A 19214-nucleotide genomic window follows, 5' to 3' on the forward strand; every position below is an offset into this window, starting at 1 on the left:
TTGAATTCGAATCGTTCGAGGGAGACGCAGAAGTTAAGGGGTTAGTCAGCCATATTCCGCAAAATGGCGGACATTTTTCATGCGTTCCAGTTACGGGGCAACGGATTTCGATCCGTTTGAAAATTCTATTTCGCCCATTACGAAATGCCGGCATCGTCCGTCTGGTATCTGTGTCGAGGCGGATTCCAACATCAATTCATTCTCGAAAGCTAATTTGGATTTCATGGAGGAGCATAAAAGATACAACAGGGGAAGAGGTTGATGGCATTCGACCGCGGCAGCGTCGTGCGCCGGTTAACCGACGAAAACTCTGGATTAACGTCCCTTGAAAGCCGTGGGAACATTTTCCGTGGACCCGCGTGCGACCACAGCTCGATAAGAATCCCGATTTTAATTTCCCCCGGGGATGCTTTCGATTTCCATTCGAGAGATGCAACGACACAATAGCGTTGGTTGGTACGCGCCAATACACGCGTACAACGTTCTGCAAAACCCTTCGACCCATCTCCGTTATTAGCCTCTTAACGATAATTAAACGTACCTTTGAGAAACGCTATCGAATACATTTTTACCTGGCTATGGAATATCAAGCATTATCTACCACTGGGTTGGTCGGCCACAGTTTTATCTGTCGTTCATGGATCTTTAAAAAATCTTTTACATAAAAATGTCGAGACAGAAACAAAGGTGATACGAGATCTGTACTCGTTCGTGCGAGACGCATCATTCCATGAGCGAACGATTCCAGAGAAAATGAAAGATGTGGCAAATTCAACAAACAAATGAAAATGATGATCATCTTCGAGTTCGCTCATAAAATACTACTCCCAAGAGTTTTGCAGGGTGCTGTATACAGCTGGTACGTGTGTACTTATGTAGGTACGTGTACATCTTTTAAAGGCGGGACTAACTAACGTCTAATCGGCCGGCCTAACGATCCAACTAACTATACGCGATACGCAGCCCAAGCCAACAGCAGCAGCCAGCATCTTCGCATAACGATGCCCGGCTTACTGCCTGTTAGTCATCGCTGAATCATGATCCAGTGATACACGACCCACCGTCGAAAGCAAAAAGATGCGGAGAAGACTTACGATACACGCGATAGATACACCCCGTAGTTTGTCCTTTCAGGCTACTTCCGTACGTGTACCGGTCACTTATCTTTTGTCGGGGCCAACAATCGCCAACATTTGTACTTCGCCTCTTATCGGACAAACAACCTCGCCGTCAAGTTATTACGACATTTTTCTTGTCATTTCCTTGCTGCTTTAAATTCAACCGATGTTCCCAATAACCTTTTTGCGTGGGGTGGAGATGGTCATTAGCATTTTAATGTCGAGGAATCGACGGCAGCCGAGCAGAGATCCTTCGATAAAGTTCATCCAAATTAGGATATCGGGAAAAGATCAAGTCCTTAATGAAAGATTTTTTCATCGAGCGATCGATTTGATTTCCTTCTTAAAAATCGATCGAGTAAAATCTACCCTTGTTGAGAGTTAAGAATCGCGAATTTCGTTTCGCGCGGAGCTGTGACTTTTGCGAAAAACGGAGGCTGGTAAAAAGGATAAACTCGGACGCTCGTGATGCAACGCTTAGCAATTTCAATTTACGTCGAGGCGCTGACGGATGATAGAGGGGTAGATGGAAATTGTTATCACCGGGAAGGGCCTCCGGTGGAATAAATTAACGCGTGTATGAGGCCGATGGCAAAACGGCTTCATCGTGTAATCGAGAAAAATGGTTAATACGACGACGTCCCGCGGTGCTACGGCCTGTGTCTGTACGTAAGCCCCGTCTCGTTAATGCATAATGCACCAGCGCATCGTGCGTACACCAGATCCCGGACACGATCGTTTTCCCAATCATTAATCGATCGCAGAAGCATTAGATTAAAGGACAGTCCCCACCGCAGCTGCGCAAATTATGTCTCGCGACGTCCGACGATTTTCACTCGACAATAATGCCGCCATTTTTCCAAAGACAAAAAGAAAGATTCACCACTTTAGCGACAATTGATACTCTCTCGAAGAAAGACGCGTTGCCATTTTTCTCTCGACGCGGAAAGAGGAAAATAGAAGTAACCAGTTTAGAGACGATTGGTATTCTCGTTCAAAGAAAACTGATAGCACACTTGAACTTACGACGCTGTGTACCGTTCGAAGTAGGCCATACGTATGTATATATATATATATGGGTAAAGGAAGACGGAATGGTTCGCACGAAGCAGAGAAATGGATGGATTCTGGCAAATTTACTTTCGTTGTTTGCTTCTCTCCTTTTCTTCGCGATTGGAAATCTCGTTAATCAGAGTTTCACAACGCGGAGCTTCTACAGCAGACGCACTGAGAGATGGCGAGAGCACTCTGCTGCGCTTGGGTCACTGAAAAATGGCGCCTGGATTTGTCCTCCCCGCCATTCCAACGCCAGAGACATTTTCCAGCATCCCTCTTAGATTTATCGTCCGGCTGCGACACTTGCCCAATCGTATAGTCCACACGCAACTAATTTCAATGTAGTTTGAAATTCTACCGTCAGAATAACGCACCATATGCAGTAAGATTTATTCAATACGTCAGTGGTGCTTTCAATAGTGCTCCGTCTACTGCCAGATTCGTCGAAAGCAAACGGCACACTGGATTAATAAATACATCGGGGTCGACGAAATTACTTTGTACCGGTTTAGCGTTAAAGTATTCATTAGGCGTAACGATAGCCCCGATATTTTCCGCGTTGTTCCACGTGTGCTTGACACACGTGTACGAGCAACGTAACGGGCGTGCAGAACGATAATGCGCAGGGATCGCGTTATGCCACGTACACACGCTAAACCAAACGTTCCTCTCGTGCCATTTTACGGCACTTTTCAGTACAGCCTCCTCTCGCCATTTTTACGATACCCTCGCCGGTTTTTACGACCACCCTTCCATTTGATTCGTCGCATCCTTCGACCGTGAACAATCACAGCTCGCCCTTCAATCGTTTCGTTCGTGCGATCCAATCGCTTTATCGTGTCTACTTTGCCTCTGACGTAAAAATTGAGAAACGTTTCGATATACTCATAAATTATCCTACTACATTTTAGAAACGTTAAATCTATTTCCGAAACTGGAGGGAATTAACATCGTCCACCCTGTCGTACTTTACGCGGATAAATCAAAATAAATGGAAAAAGTACGAAATTCTAAAGGCCACGAATTATCGCGTACGATTTATAATCGACCACTGTAATTAACGTTTCCTTTCGTTGGCCCGTGAGACCGAGAGGAGCGAGGACGGGCAAGAAATCGATGAATCGTCTGCGGAAAAGCAGGTGGTGTGAAAAACCACGACAAGAGAATGAGCCACTGAACCTGCAAAACGATCGTAAACGCGCGGAATGTAGATTCGCCAGTAGTTCGTAGCAATTACGTGGATCGTCTTATTAATTCGTCGAGCCTGGAATAAATCGCTAATGGGCCCCCGGGCAGGGTCTTTTTTGCATCGATGACGAATTCATCCCGTTGCGTATAACGCGGAAGGGAGGGGAAGAAAGAGACCAAAGAATCGGGTGATTAAACGATCGATAATTGAATCTATCCTTAGAAGAGGACGTGGTTTTCACGGCGGTCGTAATGGCTGGGCTTAATGGCTCGTGTGATCCACCGAGAGGATCGAGGGACGCTCCTCCGAGCCATTCTTCCAACTGTTCTTGTGCGCCTCCTGGAAAGTTGAAAAGCCGCGAAGCCATGCAACGCGAAGTCCATAAAAATCAATTTCCCCCAGAGAGAAAAATGGATTACCGTATTCATTCCGTTCAAACGATCGCTTTAATTGCTGCTGGGCCCTTTAATCCCATCTAACGTAAACTTCGGACCAACTTTTTCTAAGAGAAAGCCAGAGAGTATAGCAATCTTGCGATCGTATTACTTGGTGCATTCGGTTTAAATTGGGTTAAGTTAGATTAGATTATGATTTCCCAATGGAGGCCATACGACTCTCCGGAGATACTTCATCCATCAAATTTGAGGAAACACGCGAATAGGTGAAAGAAGAGGAGAGGCCACGAATTTTCTTGACTTTGAGATAAACAAAAGTAATTTCCCATCGATTTTCCCAGATCTTATTCTGGCTTCCATCGAAGTAATCGATGCTCAGAGGGGAGCTTAAAGCCAAAAATGGTTAAGAACCCCTAGATTAGATTCAACTCCGCGGCGAATCGCGTGGCCGAGCACGTTATTAGAACTGTTATTTGGATTTCGTAGAATTGCACGTATTTTTCTATTTTATACAAGAATTTTAATTGCCATTGGCAATTATCTCGCGCAGATTTGCCACGCTACATGTGTTTCCTTTCTATGAGCGTGAAATCTAAAGAATAAAGTTTCTAATTGCTTCCACTTCGGCCTAATGCTCGCAATTTAGTTGCAAATGCTTTTGTTCCGATGAAACCGTGCAAATTCTCGGGAAAACTGTATTTACAGAAAGAACGCGCGCACATGAAATTATTATATAGGAAGAATGAAACTAAAAACGTGCATCAGGAAGTCGCGTTTCGTAGCACCACCATATATACAATTACACGCTTGGTTAACGGTATACGTACATTTCACTGTAAATAGATATATGTATGTAGGATATATTCACAGTCGATAAACCATTCCTTTGTTGATTTTAAATAACGAATTGCTCGCGTTCAAATTTATACCAATATGGTACCTCGCAAAATGTTAAATTACTCAAAATGCTTATGGGAAAAATTTACTAAAATTTGCAAAATTAACTATTTCCCTCCGATCGTCTCCTTCCAATTTTTATCGTTATATCAACAAGGGTGAAGGGAGGCAGATGGAGAATTTAATCTATGATTTTGCCGGCAGCGACTAACTCTCGATATGGCGGCCATCTTTATATACGTAGCCAGGTATAATAATATTTTTATTGCTCGCGAAAGAGTTAATTTAGTTACAGTCGAACGGGACTGGACGCTGAAGTAGGTGGATATCTAACCGGTGATATTTTTCGACAAACCCCTCCGTGAGACGAACGCGAGAAATAGCGAGCATAACTGTTGTGCAAAGTCCTTATCTCGTTGTCAGTCTACCGTAAACTTGACTTTACGAGCAGTTGCACGGCTACGCGAGCCGAGTCAGCCGCAGCGCGTAGCTTTTTCGCGGTTTCCTCTGCATTTCGCCTCGTCTCGCCGACGTAACGGTTCCACAACGGTTGTGACTTGCACGACCGGAAGATCGAATCCTTCTCGACCGACTGGCATTTTTTTTTCTTTTTTTTCCCCCCTCGCTTCTTGGAAGTGTGCCACTGTGGAAAAGCGCCACACCGTTTTCATCGCGTCGCCGCGAATTCCACGTCGAATTCCAGCGGACGAGTCGCTTAGCTCGAAATTACACGGTTCACTCTGGACGAACGGCGAAATTGATATGGTAGAAAGTGCAAAGTGAAGAGTACAAATGACCACCGATGAACTGAAGCGTTCTACCAAAGTGAACGTTTGCTTCACACTTTAAAGTTTCAATCGCGGTTGTCGGTCTACGAATTTAGGGTAGGTCCCTTCTTTTATACGTTCGTCGAAATGTATTCATAGTCATAAACATAGGATAGAAGTATGCAAACCATTTGTCCATTATTCGTAGAAACAAAGCATAAATGGAACAATAGAATTGGTAGGAGGATTTTATACGACAATGTACAGTTTCACAAAATTGAAAGCGTAATGGACAGTGTAAATGACCGTTCCAAAGTATGTGATTTACATTGTTCAATTTTCTTTCAATTGCATCGAGTCAACTGCGTTGTCCAACCGATGCGAACCGTGCAATTTCATCTTTACTACGGTGAAAAGGAAACAGGCCAGGTCCCCTTGTATACCACGATACGTCGAATTCCACGGATACTATCGAGAATATACGAATGTCACTTGGTGATTCTTCGAGAAGCATACCATCGAAGAATGTTTTAATCGTTCAAATTCCACGAATAGTGAATCGATATCAGCGTACTTCAAGTTTCACAATTTCAAGAAACTAAATATAATATTTGAACTGTGAAATTATTAATTCCTTATTAAACGTGCTAACATTTCATCCAATAATTGATTACGGAAACACCCCATATTCGGAAAAATTTATTTTCACAATTCCATTTAATAATTGTAAATGTCCACGTTATTTCATATACGTGTGCATAGATCCGTATCAGCTTTCATTTATATTTGTTTATACGCTTCCGTTATCGTACAATCGAAGGTCCAAATTTATCGGGACAAAAAAGTAACTGATAAAAAAAATCGCTGTTCGAGGAAAATGAATCACTTGTTATTTGATATAAAATTTCAGGTCGCACTCTATGCTATCGTTTGAAATTATAAAAAACACTCTTCTCACACGGGAATAACCGCCAGTTATCATTGCACGTACAGCATTGTAACAATATTCATAGCATCACTCTGATTACAAGTTATCATTTACATCTCTCGTGTCATCGGTACTGAGAAAATATTGTTTGACAACATTAATCATACAGATTCGTTACCTTGACTAAAATTAACTGAATACGAATACATTCTATCATATTGTTACAATGGAGAAAAAAGGAGAAGAATACAGCCATCAAACTTGATATACGTCTCTACTTGAAAACAAATGACAGTGGTTCAAAAAATTGAAAATTCTACGCGAAAGATATGCAAAGCCTAGTTCCATAAGATCTCTACTCCTTTCGAAACCCCTAAAGATTCAACCCTCCTAATTGCACGACCCCTGCACCCTCCGCAATGAATTGAATCGAATTGAATTGAAAGTTGCTCGCTTGGTTTAACTCGGACTAACATTCATTCATTACTTTATTATCATTAGAATTGCTATTATCTGGTCTACGCGAGAAATCAAACCGTGAAACGATTGCGCGCGGAATACCGCGACATTCCAAGCGGATTTCGATCCGCTCCGTTCTTTGAACGCTTCCTCGCGGCTTCGAGGATCGCCGCTCGTTAACTTCCGCGGTTAATTACGTGCATCACGGCCAGTGACGTAAGGCGGGAATCATCCGCATGAAGTTTCGAAGGTATGTGGAAAATAATCCAGGAACATTTCCGCGATGGTCATCGCGTACCGATCCAATTCGCTGCGCGGCGTAACGAATTATGCGACGTTCTCACCGTTACAATTATATAGACGATCTATCATCGCGTTTAGGGCTTGTTATAGCGAAATAATTTATAGATGTACAGCTGCGGGGACGTAACGGAACTTAACGACTCGTTCGGCTCGTGCACGCGACGTGCAATAAATTCGTATCGCGCTATTCGAAAACATCCTCGCTATTATTGTTGTAAAACAACGCGTGTATCCCTGCTGGAGGGTATTTAAAAAGATGGCTCGAGTTTCATAAGTTACGACATCGAAAATCAAGTCGAGTTCTACTGACGTGAATCCCAATAGACCTTACGTACTTTGAATCGAGATTAGAGACACTATCTCGTACTTCTCGATACATCTGTCCAAGGATGATGTCGTAATCGAAATTTTGAACAGCTGGAGAAATGATTGTATTCGACGTATCTAGTTATAACACTGTTTTAGTGTCTCGTGACATCAACGTTTCACTCTGTACGGTCATCAGTGCCTCGAATGCAGGTATACACGTTGGAGGGTCGAAGGGTGTAAGCGTCCCTTCGAGGGTAAATCGGAATCCGCTTAATTCTGAATGTCTATTGTCGCAAATCTGCTTCGTTCCGTTAGTTCCAAAAGTTTATGGTCGCAATACTGTAAATTTACGACACGTCCATTGCTATTGAACGGAAGAAGTCGAGAGCTGAAAGTAGTAATTAAGCTTTTCGAACATTCTCCCAGGTATAAACTTAACGACGTGTTAAAGTTGGAAATAGCGAACCTCCAAAATAGCAAGGGTCACATCCACCAACCGTAAACTTGGTTTAATTACTCGACAAAGTAATGGCAAACTCTTCACAAAAATCTAAAAATTCTTTTTAAGACGATGACGTTATCCATGGCTTTAAGTATCTATTTAAGTAAGTCGGAATGAGAAAAATGAAAGCATTCAAATAATGCGGCTCTCAATGAAACGGAAGAAAAGGCTGAACGATACGTTTATACCGGAACAATTCACGACTATTGATCACAGTTCGATGCAGGCTGATTCCATTTCTTAACCATTCTATACCACGTAGAAATTTTGTTAAAATATGACTTTATTCTAGTATATAAACGTTAGACGTTTAAAGCCAATAACGTAATGTTGCGAAATGAATTTATCCACAACAAACGATACCCATGCCTGCTACTGGCCATCTCTAAAGGCCAATTTAGGACCCTACCTGCTAACGCGGATATTTCTCGTCCCCTAGGCACAGATAACTGTACAACATCGTTAATAAAAGCGATGCCCCAACCAGCGGAATCACGATTCAACTTTTCACTTGAAATTCGCCATACTTTCGGCTCGCAAACGCGAATACTTTTCCCTACTTTTCCCTTTTCGATTGCGGATCTGTTGCAACACAAAGCTGATTCAATTTCGACTTATTGTTACGTAGAATAGAAAGTTATTTTGGTATAAAAGAAAACTGATGTTTTATTCAAATCTGTACTATTTCCCATATGCCTTAATTAATAAAATTAATTGTAGAAATGCTGTTATCAAGCACAAACACTTAAATATTTTCTAGAGTCCGAAAAAGAGTTCGTTGAAAATTTTATTCCGTATCAGATAGTAAATTGTTCTAATCTCGTAGTAAATAAAAATCTTAGTTCGATTTCTTTTTGCTACTTTATCTTAAATAATATCATACAACACAAGAGTTTACGACTATCTAATATTTTTTGCTTCATTCGGGTGACAAGCTATTTTATTTTATAACAATCATATGTTTATCTTAATAAATTGTAATTGTTTTATATTACTATACTATTACGATAGACGTATTGCTTAATAGTTAGACAAGTATTCAACAACAAGCATCACGATACTGCTTCTTCCAATTTTAACTTTTGCGTTATTATTAGAGAGTTGATAATTAATCGCATTATTATCTTATCAACGATATTTTTATACCGTTTCCCTTTTGAACCACCTTCTCGATCAATCATGATTAACTAATTTCCCCATTCCATAGTAACTGTTGATTAGTCTTTCCTTATCGTCGAAATAAAAATTCCATTCAGACAATACTAGATACGCTCTTTCATTCTCAAATCTGATAGCTTGTCGCAATCGTATATTTACTTTTCCGTCGTTTCAACTGTTCATCTAAATATACATTCCAGCGTTGGTCCAATTTTATTCAGAGCCGTGTAATATTTACGATGAGAATGAATTATTCTAATATTTTTATCCTTTCCACAGGAAAATTTACCAATACGAATTTAAAATAAAAATAGGTAGCAATTTCGAAGAAGGAATCTCGTTGCTTCGCATTGGACGCAACAACATCGCTTCCTGTAAGCATATATTCGAATATTTAAAAGGACGTCACACGAGTCTGCGAAACTAGAAAGCTATTATGAAGATAACTTAAGAGAAGAAATTATTGACGAGTCAATGTCAAACAATATTACGAACACCTCAAAGAGGTAGCAGATATACACAACACGCTTAAAATTTCATACAGTTGCAAGAAATTACCCTTATAATTATACTAACTATATATAAGTCACTATAATAATACCAAAAATTGCGTGTTCCATTTGTACCAACATTTACAAAAATTATTCGAAGTGAACGAGCTGTATTCATCAGGAACAAACGATTATTCAAACAACGTCTGCCACGACTGGCTTGAATAAATAAGGCTCTATTGTATTTTCACAGATATCTATTAACCGTACAACGAGCAGGCCAAAATTACATTGGCGAGTTTTGTTTGGTGTTCAACTTCGCGCATTTCCAAAAATGTGAAAGTGTAATATTTATTGACGGTCGTGCGTATGCCACTTCCGCGTCACCTAGCGTAAGTTCATCCCGTTCGTTTAACAATCATGTGAAAAGTGGGTACCTGATTTGGTCAGACGGACTCCAGCGAGGTTTGCTTCGCACCGATGCCTATCAATCACGTTCGATCACAACCCTTCAGGTCACACTCACCTCGAGAGCAAGATATTTATTCTCTTCCCGTGAAATCGCGAAACGTCAAGGGAGAAACGTGGTACACACGCGACGGTCGTACACGGACTGAGGCTACTGCTCGACTCGGTCGTGGCGTTTGCGTCTGACTACGAACGGCGCCTAACTACTGCGACGCGATTGGTCGACGCGGAGGGCCCACCACCTTACGCGTACGTATATGTACGCATCGCCCGTACACCTGGCTAAATTGCGCGATCGTTCGCGAGCGTTTCTGCGACCAGAAACAATAGAGGCGGAACTGGTATACCGAGCGTATTTATTTTTTTTTCCTCTCCTTTTTTTGGGACGTATGAATGAGATGCGTTCGCTCGATGTCGTTGGCTGGTAACGATGGGACTGATAACGAACGTTGCTCGCGAGCTTCGAGAAGTTTGACGATCGTGCACGAGCGTTTGTTCGGAAGGTTTCGAAATTTTGTCGATTGTAGAGTGAAATGTTTGTTAAGTCTGGGAAAAAACTGCAATTAAATACTTTTATTCGACGCTTTAGCGTTTTGACTGAGTATTTTGTCGAACTAAATGAAAGGAACTACAAAAGAACATGTTTTTAATATAATTTTGCTCCGGTAATTATTTAACATATCAATTGCGGTTTTTTCATTTAGACTGTTCTCGACATGTATTATTATGTCCTGTTTAACCTTGTTTACTAGATACAAGTTTTATGTTCTGTCATTTCGTATCTAATTATCCTCGCAGAAGATGCTCAAAATGGCTACTTTGCATTTCAAGGCATGTCTGCAGATGTCTTATCGATCTACACATAGTTTACTCTTTCTGTTCCAACTGGTGTGCCTCAAAATTATTGTTCAGAGATCTTATACAATTTACAACGTAACATATTTACAAAGTAATTAAATGATCGTAAGATACTCGACAACAGTAAATGTATCGATGTTATTCCAAACAGAATCAACTGCCCCTATCAACTCCTAAGTGACACCTATTCAAGTGCTTCGATACACCTAAGAATATCCGTCTGTAAACCTATATCTCCAAAAAGAGCGTTCGACTCTTATGTATTTAGTTGCAACATTCGCAGTAGGTGACAAACAAGATAAATTGCACCATCGCCTTACGTGTAATTGGATCATTCGGCTAAGATACTAGAAAACCAGTCTTAACACTTGGACTCTTGTGGTTTGCAAAGAAACTTATTCTTGGCACTTTTCTTACAGATATCGATCACAGAACCCATCTAGCTGGAACACGCTCGAATATTTTGGATAGAACAATACTTTTGTTGTAAGTAGGTACAAGAGGAATTTCGGAGTTAGACTAATGAATAAAAATTATCCAGATATGTCCATCGCTCCAAACACGCTACAAAAGTATAATAGTAAAGCCAACGATGAGCAACTCGTTCTCTTTGAGTCGAAAACGGAATAATGTGCTTCTGAACGAACGACAAGAATAACTAAATCACCCTTTTTCGAGCCTCTGTTCAGCTTAGCAATATAGAGAACCAGACGTGTCCCTCTATATGTAAGATATGGTCGCTTTATTCCCAATACTCGTCACTTTGTCTACAATGGTTTTGTAATTGGCAAGTTGCCACTGCTTTTCTGCGAGTGAAGACCCTCTCTACGGTCTGTTCAGTTTGGCAATATATGTTGCACTTGTTCCTTCATATATGAAACATTCTCACTTTCTTCCTAATGCTTTCTACTCTGTCCACGATAATCTTGTTACTGGCAAATTGCCACTGTTCACGTACAGAAACTTTGCCCACAAGACAAGTAACAATAGTACAGACTATTGGAGACTATCGAGCAGTGTTTAAACTTAATATTGAACTCTATTGGACATGTTGCCAATGGTGAATACGTATGCCCTCCAAAAACTCGAATTTACTGTCACGTACGTATCGCATAACAATATAACAACGTACTTATCATGAAGAAAGACGATATTTGCCTATATCTAGGAACTAATTACTGATACGTTTTATTTAAGGATAGGGTATCAGTGGTTCAATAATTTACGCTAATCTCATGTAAAAGATGAGCAAAAAAAGTATCGAAAAATATGTAGAGAAATGAATTCCCCGAAAAGAAAGCCCCGTAACGTTACATCATGTCTGCCAGAGTTGTGTGTTCGACGACATAAAAGAATAACAACTTTCGCCGCCTATCATTTGTAATTTGGTGAAAGCGCGAGGCATTTCTTTCACTTGTGCTCCGTTCAGTTCCGAAGGCGTCTATTAGACATCGTTATTGCGCTGGGAGATCATTCCATTTAATTAGGTGGACGGTTGTAGGAACACTATCGAGTTGCGTTTGTGAAACGAACGTTTGCGCAATATCAATCTTTTTTCCTATCGATTCTGTCAGGCGTTTTTTCCATGCGAAGGCCACGAGAGGAAAATATATTATGATAAATACATTTTTGTTCATTTTCTACGCCTAACTGTCTTCTATGCCACTAAATTACTATATGCGAACAATTTAGAGGGAAACCTGACAAGGTCTGGGATAAAAATACAAAGCTTTTAACAATAAGTGCGTAAAAAAATGGAATGGAATCGTGTACTGTTCAAAGCATATTTCTAATTACGATATGAATAGTAATAAATACTTAATGATGCCAAAATATACTCAATATCTTTGAAATAGTTCTTTCGCAGAAATAATCGTTTTCCTATGAAAAGCTGAATGCGTATATTCATCGCATTTTTTCCACCATGGTCCTGACTGATTTTTCAATGGTCACACATACTAGTGGCGTTCGATTACGGCAAACCAATCGTCGCTAATGCTCATCGAGCACACTGTCCGCGTTCACCTGCACGTTCGATAATGCATGTATTATTGCAAAACCACGAAATCGTGAAACGGACGGGCTGCATGCGGAATATCACGCGAGGACACGCTGCGTTGCACGTAGAAACGATAACGGTCGGTGAGTTGAATGTTAAAATAGAAATGACCGGTTTTCACTTGTTTGCAAAATACGGACTCGCTAATTTTCTGCTTATTCCTGGCTAAACTATTCGAAACACAAACTATCCGACAGCTTTACGAGGGAAGCCGAAATCGAAACTGGTTCCTGTGCGTATCCGTCGCTATGCAACGATGGGAATACTAATTAGGATCACTGGCTATTAATTATATCGGAAATCCATCCATCCAAACGTAGTCTATCGTGCGGCGGTTGATTCGAGAATCCTGTAAATGTAAACAGAATTTCAATGATGATTTATGAGATCTGAACGGAGCTTATGTTAATGAAAATGAAAGTTAAACATTCACCACCGAAACATGTCTCATTTAGAGGAAGAGGGAGTCACCTACACCTACGAGAAGTTATAGAAACTAATTTATCAATGCCAACGTGAACTCCACTTATCCTGAATCCTTCGAATCAAAGTGACTGTTGTCCTGAGTTATTCCCAGCAGAAACTAAAGAACAATGCCGAGATGCGTAGTGTTGACGAATGCCAAATTAGATACTGAAACAGGTATTAAAATTTGAACGTTGTTACTTGTTTTGCGAACAGTCTACCGTACAATGTAAGTGCACAGTCTATCTGGTTAGGTGGCTGTTTGCAATCTGTATCACTAGACGCTCCGACTCGTATATTTTCTCGTACGTATCTCTGACCGTGACAGTGTACCCGTACCAGAGTAGGAAACAGTTACAATCTCGGCCCCAGCCCGAAGCTGACATAACTCTTAGCCGGTGCCAGTGTCGTGTCTAATCGAGAACAGCTAATTTATGCACTTCTTACACGTCCCTTCGTCCTCTTTTCCACTTTCTCCGGAGTATGATAATTAACTATAGACGTCTATCTCGAAATCGTTACGCCGCGAGCGTATAATTTGTTAAGCCGCTCGACAACTTTATTTGTTAAATTACCGTGCTAGATAAATTACTGTAATGTGTAACTTTACATGTATACATAACTTTTTCGCTACTTTTTCGTATACATTTTAAACGTTCGTTTTAAAAATATAAAACTATCGTCATTGGCAATTCTGTATAATTATTTCTTAACATTCTTGTTGCAATATTTGTAGAATAATTAGTCAGAAATGCGATCCGCAGTAGAGATACGTTGCCTATCCTCCTATAGCAATAGATCTACTTTAAGCTTAGCGCCAAGTATAACTCGCCTACGTTGCAGCAAGAATCTTTTATAAACTTGGTTAAACAACAGATTTCGACGATACTTACCAGCTGCATATATACTTCCCGACACACGTCAGATAGCAGCTGGTATGAAAACAATTATTAACAGGTTGCTTGCCTAGCGATTACGCGGCAGATTCTACGTTTACCGATGCGTGCAGCTAGATACACCGCATCTGATGACGATGAAACTTTGTTCTCTTGAAACTTGTACAACCGTTAGAATTCTTGCTCGAACGATGCTTCTAAGAATATTCTTCTCGTTCGCTTGTATCGTTACATTAAACAATGACGCGATAAGTTGGTAAAAAGTCGCAATATGCCGCAAGATACAGCACGTTGTCGCGTTAATTGCTTGCGAAACGAGTATCGTTTAAATGTAATTAAACATTTTTATGATTCATAATCGATATCGTTACTTTCACTGTACGAACGGTACCGTTCAAGAATATCAGCTCCAAAAAACAAAAACGGTAACGAGTACTTTTTACTTGTATATTTACGGAAATAAATACCGCTGCTGTAAACGTTCTATAATAATCATAACAAAGCTCATGTAATAATTACAAGTCACTGTTATTCAAGTAGGAAGTACAATTTGATACCACTTTTTATTCTTTTATACATATTTAGCTGTAAACGGCGAGAGAAAGAAAGAAATCTTTCTAAGTCAGAACAACGAGGATGGACAAAAGTGAAGACAGACGAGAAGAGAGATCGTCAGACAGGCGAGTAACCTCGCGTAATCGAGTTGACCTCTTGGGACGATTAGCCAAATTGGAAGGTCTCGCGGATGACTCTGAATCATGACTTATCCTTGAGCTTGTGTCATTCGACGTACTATGCTGGAATTTCGTCAACTAACGTATGCAAGCTATACCAAGAAAACACAAGATGTTGCATACATCAAGATTTATCAACTTTTATGGGAACGGAGATAAAAGAAGAAGATTAGTTTCGTTGCGAAACAGAATTGGATCGATCGAATCGAAGGTTAAAAGTTAATAATGTTGAGTCTCATTCAGGTTACGCTCAAGTTACTTGAATAAAAAAAATCGTTTTACCATAATAAAAGGTCGCTACATTATTTCTCGAACGACTTCCCTGGAAAGCAACCGATTACTCCAAATGCTTCTCAAATGGAATGTTCCTTTAATTTAAGCGATACTAACGGAAACTGATAAAACATACGTGTTGGAAATCAGCCAACACGCTTCTCAGCTTATTTAACTGGACGTTGAAATCAGATAAAATGGGAAACAGAATTAAATGGTTACGTGTGAACCCCGCCGCGACCAATAGTTTACAAGATTCGTATAAACAAGCGGTGGTGATTGTAAGTATCAACGATCAGAATAAATTGTCGCGGGCGATAACAAATCGTGCATTGCATTGCGAAAAAGTCATGCCTGATACCTGATAATCTAATTAAATGATGATACGGTCGCCTTCAACTGATTGTAAGGTCAATTGCGCAATCTGATTCAAAGAATACCATTTAAAAATAAACGATACAGCTCAAATATGTCGTGTTAAATGGGTTTAAAGACGCTATAAATGGATCATATTATGCAATTACTTAATTTGCAAATATATATTGTATTGAACAGCTTCATAGCTTTTTTTCACGAGTGATACGTAGAAAAAGCAGTTTACCTATGTACCTATTGCTCAGTTATATTACCTGCAATTTATGCGCGGCGTTAACGAAGATATCTAAACGCAAACCTTATTGCTTGCAGGTACCATAGCAAACAAGATTTAATAAACACACACCAGAGATTATAATTACATTTAAAATTCATATGGGTTGCACAGTGTCGTTACAACTACCAAAAGAGGAATAGAAAGTAGAAACAAATAAAAACGACTTCGAAAAGATCAGACACCATTGCTAAGGGACTGAACCTTTTAGCCAAATTTCCAAACAGTTTTCATTAATAATTAAATTTTTAGAACTATCATCAGCTAATGTTTTAATTCGTGTAAAATATTCACAAAGTTAAAGGCATCGAATACTTCCAAACTTAAAGTACCTACCAGTGCCTTACAAATTGTTACACGTTTATGTATGTTTAATGTAACTAAATATAAATTTGGGAACACGAAACTTGATCAAATAAAATCTGTTAAAGGCGCATACGTGCATAATAAACACGCGTACGAATGATTCAATTTACGTGTGAAAAACAGGGAATGCAAATCGCGTTCACAGAAGTTTGTTCTTACAATATTTATCGGTACACAATTCTTTCGTGTGAACGAAAACCGGTTGAACGCAATTCACCTTGGAGTCTGAAAAGTTTATCAAAGAATTGCGGAATACATTATGAACAATGCTTCAATAAATTGATTAAATACTGTGAACATTTTTTTAATCTGCCTAATAAAACGGTATTTAAAAAATTACCGTTTTCTGTAGTTATTCACCTTCGTGTACATACCATAAACGTATTCAATCTAATTTAATAATAAATGCCCTAAAGCAGAGAAACTGTATAATTTCTGATCTCTTTTCCGATGTGTGGTATAAGGCATAGCGAATTGCATAAATATTTTTATTTTCCATTCAAAAATGTATTAACTGGACGTTGAATCATTCAAGATATTATCATGTAAGTAGCAACGATTGAAAAGAAATAACATTTACGATAAAAGATTCATCAAGCAATGTATGAAGTGTTTTATCAGACTTGCTTGAAAGATAATGTCTAACTCATTTCCACTATGATCAACAGATCAATAGATTCTGAAGATGCTTTATACGAGCTAATATATCCCAGTAATTTTCCTCTCTATATAACATTTTTCTTTGAAGCATTTCTCACTTTTATATGATATACGTGAAAAGAGTGCGAAAGAACTTTAAAACCTCTCAAACCCAGAAGCTTTAAACACTCAGCGACCCAACTGTAATTTAATAAACTTTGTGTAGTAACGTGATTATCTCTAATACCTAATTCTCGTTTCGACATATTTTTATTCACAACAGCTTTAGTGAAAGTAATACGGCAAGTGAAAGTCAAATCTACCATGTGCAGCATTTGAAAGTAGATAAAGATGATTACATGAAACAGATGTTCAATTAAATCTTCAACGAGTGTCCATTTGTAACGACCTCCAGATATTTATGATACTTAGAATGTCATTTCCTTTTCTTATTTACCGTGCAATAATCTTCATGGGTAACGTAATTCACACTTTTTATGCGTGGATCGCTTCGAGGCTAAAACGAGTGCACTTTATGCCTTGATTTAGCTATTAACACATCAGGCTACTGCGTACGCTGACCGTGAGAATTCATAAAGAACCCGATCAAATTTTATATAATTTACTCTATTAAATCATCGTGACAGAATTATCGAATAATACACATAAATAATGTTCTACTTGCTTACTATGATTCTGCAAATGTCGTTCGTTTTAAGACCGTTTCAACTGCAGACTAGTTATTTATATCGCTGAGATATAATATGTACATTACGGCTACCGGTTTCCGTGAAATTTCGAATCGACACTATCCCGTATAGAAGGAATAGTCGATGAGAATTCATATCATTTAGACGATTAAACAATCTTCCCATAGATTACGATATTTTCATAACATACGTGATATTCAAACTTAAAATTACGCGCCTATTAAAAGTAAAGTTGGCACGAGGCAATATGCAAAAACTGGTTTACATCCGGAGGAACACCATTCGCTTATCCTCAGTCGACAGAATTATACGATACTATAAAATACGAAATCAGCTCCGGTACGAACTATCTGTAACTTTCGTTTCTTATAAGCGTCATAAAAATGTATAATTTTTTAGCAACGATTACCAGCACTTGTGAAGCAACAGCGGAAGTAACGCGTGGCTATCAAGTAAATTAAAATGCGTTCATCAAAATGAATGATTTTGACCAAATTGCGCTGCTACTTCGGAAAGATAGAAAAGGAAGTCTAGGTAAACGCGGTAAAACCGAAGCAAGAGGATGACAAGGGAGGAAACGGGAAGGAAAAGCGAGACGGAGGAAAGGAAAGGTAAAAGACAGAAGAGTCCCGGGCCAAAGCAAAGGCACATACCTGAACGAGTCGCTTCGCGTCGCTGCAATCGCGATTGTCGGGCCCCACGGCTATGTTGGGTCCCCGCATTCCACCTGTCAGAAGGTGGGTCCGCTCTCTCACGGACCGTAAAGGAAGCAAAGAAGCCACTAACGGCAGGAAACGAATCACGCTACAAAAGTTTCTTTTCTAACTGTCGCGACGAACGTCCCTCGCGGAAACCGACCGTTTTCAATATGGCTGGTACGCGCATAGGTCCCATTACGCTCTAACCCGCTATACTTATAACGTTACCTGTTTAATGTCCATTTTCCATTAACGATTCACGCCGCATTCCTCTGTCGGATTGCTGAAAACTCCAGCTAAGAAGCCGATCGATCGCTGCTTCCGTCCATGTTGTTTATCAGAAGAGATTTCTTAACGTTTCTCGCGGATATGTTCACCAACCACACCGGATCCTGCGTACTGGTAACCACGCGTGGGTCTGGAATGTGTAAATGAACTGCAATTTATCGACGAATCGAGGAAAATCGATAGTGAGTAGTTTTCTCGAAGCACTGCACGCACACGATCGATAATGTGACACGGAAGTCTGTGTATATGTATGTCGAATGAATGATCCTACGGGATATCTCGCAGAACAAAAGTCCAAACAAATTGTCGCCCGAACAACGTTCTCCACAACATAACTGGACACCGATAGGTAGGGGAACTGATCCAAGGAGGAACGAGTGCTGGAAGCAACGAGTCTCAAAGGTGAGAGGAAGGACGTAAGTTGCCGATAAAGGAGAGGGAGGAAGGGCAAAGTCAACAGGAGGGGGAAAATCTCTCTGTCCTGATCAGGAAGGAGAATAGCCGGTAGGCGTTAGGGCCCAACACAATTTCGTGGCTGT

The 19214-nt window shown here is 39.9% G+C and overlaps 1 long non-coding RNA gene across 3 annotated transcripts in view; it reads right to left on the minus strand.

Annotated features, from left to right (window-relative positions):
* LOC143424314 (uncharacterized) overlaps nucleotides 1–19214 on the minus strand; it is a 37307-nt gene that overhangs the window by 17979 nt on the left and 114 nt on the right. The window contains exon 1 of one of the 3 annotated variants that reach the window (XR_013101917.1): nucleotides 18343–18528. This is a non-coding gene — a long non-coding RNA (uncharacterized LOC143424314). Of the gene's footprint in view, nucleotides 1–10009; nucleotides 10403–18342; nucleotides 18529–18615; nucleotides 18806–19214 lie in introns of those variants that run through there. The other 2 variants (XR_013101918.1, XR_013101919.1) reach the window with 2 other exon arrangements.

The sequence above is a fragment of the Xylocopa sonorina genome, chromosome 6, assembly GCF_050948175.1.
Source record: "Xylocopa sonorina isolate GNS202 chromosome 6, iyXylSono1_principal, whole genome shotgun sequence".
NCBI lineage: Eukaryota > Metazoa > Arthropoda > Insecta > Hymenoptera > Apidae > Xylocopa > Xylocopa sonorina.